Below are 5,297 nucleotides of genomic sequence, written 5' to 3' on the forward strand. Positions count from 1 at the left end.
ATATTCTTCATAGAAATAGATTTTTAAAAAACCTCCTAAAATTCGTATGGAACCATAAGAGACCCTAAATAGCCAAAGCAATAGTGAGTGAAAAGAACGAAGCTGGAGCCATCACGCTACCTGAGTTCAAAATATCTTACAAAGCTATGACCAAAAGAGCATTGTATTGGTACAAAACCAGACACGCAGACCAATGGAACAGACTAGAGAACCCAGAAATACACATATTTACCAGCCAATTGATTTTCAATAGAGGCACCAAGAACATACACTGGGGAAAGAACACCCTCTTAAATAAACAGTGCTAGGAAAACTGGACATTCATATGCAGAAGAATGATGCTAGGCTCTTACCTCTTACCTATACAAAAATCAACTAAAATTAAAGACATAGGTGAAATGCTTCAGGACATTGATTTAGGTAAAGATTTTATGCTTAAGGCTTCATAAACACATGCAACAAAAGCAGAAATAGGCAAATGAGATTATATTAAACTAAAAAGCTCTGCACAACAAAGAAAACTGAACAGAGTGAAGAGACAATTTGTAGAATGTGAGATGTTTGCAAACTGTTTTCCTGACTATGGGCTAATATCCAGATTATACAGTGAACTCATAAACTCAAACAACTCAGCACCAGAAACAAATAATCTGATTAAAAAGTGGGCGAAGGAACTGAATAGACATTTCTCTAAAGAAGATATACAAATGGGCAACAAACATGAAAAAATGCTCAACATCACTAATCATTAGGAAAATACAAATCAAATCCACAATGAAATATCATCTCACCCCACTTAGAAATTACTACTATCAAACAGAGAAAACATAAGTGCTGGCAAGGATGTGGAGTAAAGGTAACTGTTATACATGGTTGGTGAGAATGTAAATTAGTACAGACATTATGGAAAATAGTATGGAGGTATCTCAAAAAACTAAGAATAAACTACCATATGAGACAGCAATCCCAGTATTGGGTACTTAGCGGAAGGAAAGAAAATCAGTATATTGAAGGGATACCTGCACCCCTATATTTATTGCAGCACTATTTATGATAGCTAAGATATGAAAGTAACCTAAAGGTCCATCAACAGATGAGTGGATAAAGAAAATATGGTGTACACACGCGCGCGCACACACACACACACACACACACGTGAATACTATTCAGCCACAAAAATTGAAATCCTGACATCTGTGTACCTTAAATGAGCCTATAGGACATTAAGTGAAATAGGCACAGAAAGAGAAATACTGCGTGTTCTCACTCATATGTAGGAGCTACAAAAAAATTCAGCTCATGGAAGAAAAGAGTTAGAATTATGGATACCAGAGGCTGGGAAGGGTAGAGGGAGGGGAGGGTGGGGAGAGGTTAGTTAACAGATACAAAATTACAGCTAGACATGGGAAATGAATTCTGGTGTTCTGAAGCTCTACAGCATGAATATAGTTAACTATAATTTATTGTATATTTTTGAAAAGCCAGAAGAGGGGATTTTGAATGTTCACAACACAGAGAAATGATAAATGTTTGAGGTCATGAATATGCCAGTTTCCCTGATTTGATCATTATACATTGTATACATGTATCAAAATGTCACACTGTATCCCATAAATATACACAATTATTACATGTCAGCTAAAAAGGGAAAAATGTGGCTTCATTGAAGGTAAAAATATAACTCATTTGAAGCTAGATCTGACATTCCCAACTCCTCAGAAAAATAAGAACAATAACAGTGTTGTGGATATTTTTGTCTCATTTCTGACTTTAAATGGGAAAGTCTTCGGTGTTTTAGATGGCTATTCCTTATAATGATATGGAATGTTTTTATATTTTTCTTTCACTAATATTATCATAAATCAATGTTAAATTTTCTCAAATGTCCTAGAACAACTATAGAGAATATCATGATTTTTTTCTTTTGTGCATCATTGAGATAATAGTGTTAATGAAAATTCTACTATTAAGCCATCCTTGAATTTTTAGAATAGAACTACTTAGTCATGAAAACATATTTAGTGTTGAATTTATGTTGTCAATATTTTAGTTAAAGCAAGTACATTTTTTTCTTTGTTGGCTTTTATAAGGATTATATTAACTTTGAAAACTAATTTGGGAAGTGTTTCATCATTCTGCAATTTTGGAACATTTAAAATAACACAAGAATTGTTGTTTGAAAGATTTTTTAAGGACTTGCTCATAAAATGATCTGGACTCAATTCCTTTTTTGGAGATAGTTAATGAAAAATTGAAATGTCTTCCCTAAATGTAAGCTTATTAAAGCTTTCTAATTTTTATTGAATCAATTTTCCCTGAAAATTGTACATTTTATTGAGTTCTAATAATTAGTGTCCATAAAGCTAAAAAATGTTTTAAAATTAAAAATTTTCTTTCCATCCTTGTTTATATTGTCAAGTATTCATGTTTCTCTCTCTCTTTCTTTCCAGTTACCCCATGTCATTAGTTTGCATATTTATTGATACTTTTACAGGTGAGATACTGTATTTATTAATCAATTTATCAATTTTGCTGTTTTTCTGCTTATTTAACTTCTGCTTTTATTTTTATTATTTCCTCATATATCTCTATGATTTGGTTTTGTTTTCTACTTCTTCTGCTGAATATGTAGTTTGTTTTCTTCATTTAGTTTTGTGTAAAAATAAAATCTAAGGCTATATATTTTTTTCTGTGTATAGCTTTGGCCACATTCATTAAGTTTAATTATGAGATATTGTGCCATTATTTCCTGAATAAATTGCAATCCCTTTTAAATTTTCCTCTTTAACATACTTTTCCTTCCTCAAAGAGTTAGTTTTAAGATTATTAACTACCTTTTTTAGAACAGGTAATATAATTTTTTCAAAAATAAAAAAATAACATGCATAATGAACAATCTCCCACCAATTCTATTTCCATTTTATCAGTCCTGTTTTCCCCTGTACCATTTAAATAGACAACTTTTTACACTTTTATGTATCCTTCTAAAGTTTTCTTATGTGCATACAAGCAAAAATCCATTCTTTTATCTCCCCCCACCCTTTTAGAAAAGTGGCATGCTATACACACTATTCAACATATTTCTTTTTAGAATTTAAAGTTGATTTTTAGAAAATTTTCAATATCAGTGCACAGAATGTCATCATTTCTTTTCTCCCTTCTTCCTTCTTTTTACAGCTCCTCCTTTTTACGGTAGTCATTAAGCGGAGGCATCATAATTTCTAAAAGCAGTTTCCTATTATTAACATTTCAATTGTTTCCATTTTTTCCTATTACAAACTTTGCTGCAATTAATAAGCTTAACATATGTGGAAATATGAGTTAGCATAAGTTCTGAGTAATAGAACTGCTAGGTTAAATGATTTGTGCATTTGTAATCTTAAAAGATATAGACAAATTCCTTTCTATAAGGATTGTGCCTGTTTGTACTTCCACAAGCAATTATGAAAGTGTCTATACTCTTATTCAGTAGAACGTGTGGTCAAAGGCTAGAAGTTTTGTCAATCCAATAGATATAAGTGATATTCAGTGTGGCTTTAATATGTACTTTTTCTTATTATGATTGAAGTTGCATTCTTTTCATTTGTTTAAGAGATACTTTGTTTTACTCTGAATTATTCATGTTTTCTTGCCATTATTTTCCTATTAGGTTATTGTTTTCTTTCTTTTTTAAGGATCTCTATATATATTAGGAAGATAAACCATTTGTAAAAATATGTCAGGGTAAAAGATGCAAGATATAGATCCAACTTTTTTTATCCAGATCACTTTCCAGTTGTCCTAATGATATTGAATAACCTATCCTTCCTCGCTGATTTGAGGTACAACTTTTATTATATTCCAAATTCCTACATGCATTCATTTCTATTATTGTTCTTCCTATTTTGTTCTATTGGTTGGTGTATTCATAGTCAATTTCCTACTGCTTTATTAAATGAGGCCTTTATAATATGTTTTAATATTTGGTTGGGCTAGTCTTCTAGTTCTTTCTCATTGCTTTTTTAACTCAGAACTTTCCTATCAATTCTTGCTTGTTAATTTTTATCTATGATCTTAAAGATTAACTTGTCTAGTTTCAAAAATAAGCATATAAATAAAAAACAAAGGTTTGTATTTTTGAATAATAAATTAACCTGGAACTTGGTATCTATGATACACTCTTGCTTTCTAAGTACATGGTATGTGTTTCCATTTCTTCAAACCTTCTTTTGCATCATTTAATAGTTTCAAAATTTTTTTCATAAAGCTGTTGCTATTACAAAGGGTCCTTTTCTTCCATTATATCCCATTACATCTTATGTATAATAAAACTATGGATTTGCATGTATTTGTACTCTATAACCTTATTATCTTAATTTCAAAGTCAGCTTTCAGTTTATTGTTTTGGATGTGTGTAACAGATTGTAGTTTCCAAATCTAGCCACCAATATCTGGTCATCACATATATTCTTTCTACAATGTAACATTGATAGTTTCCCATCAAGACATGGGGATCTATATTCCCTTTCCTTGAAATTAGGCCAGACTATGACTGCAGAAGAAGTGATACTATGTGATTTCTGACTCTAAATCATATTAAATAAAAACTTTTCATTGGGCCTGCTAAGATCCAGGCACCACATTGTGATAAGGCCAAGCAACCACATGGAAAAGACACACAGTCACATGGGGTGAAGCCGAGAAGCAATGTGAAGAGGCCACATATCATTGTTCCAATCACAGCCTTAGCTGAGGCCTCAGTCAACCACCAGCAGCAATCACTGGGCATATAAGTGAGCGAAACTTCAGAGGATTCTAGCCACCAGCCTTCAAGTCACCCCAGCAGATAACTAGCGGCACATAGACAAGCTCAGGCCACCAAGTCCTGCCCAAGTTGCAAATTCATTTGCAAAATAAATAGATGTGGATCACAAGGTCAGGAGTTTGAGACCAGCCTGTTCAACATACTGAAACCCCGTCTCTACTAAAAATACAAAAAATTAGCTGAGTGTGGTCGTGGGCGCCTGTAATCCCAGCTACTTGGCAGGCTGAGGCAGGAGAATCGCTTGGATCTGGGAGGGGGAGGTTGCAGTGAGCCAAGATTGCACCACTGTACTCCAGCCTGGGTGACACTGTGAGACTCTGTCTAAAAAAAAAAAAAAAAAAGAAAGAGAGAATTTTATATAGAGACAAAATCTGGCTTGATGGAAGGTCATCTGACAGAGAACTAGGTGTTTTGGTTAGCCACAGATTTTATATGGGCCATTAATGAAATATGAATGTTAAAAATTATAGCAAAAAGCTAATAGACTCTTGGC

This window comes from Mandrillus leucophaeus, unplaced genomic scaffold (assembly GCF_000951045.1).
Source record: "Mandrillus leucophaeus isolate KB7577 unplaced genomic scaffold, Mleu.le_1.0 Scaffold531, whole genome shotgun sequence".
Classification (NCBI taxonomy): Eukaryota; Metazoa; Chordata; class Mammalia; order Primates; family Cercopithecidae; genus Mandrillus; species Mandrillus leucophaeus.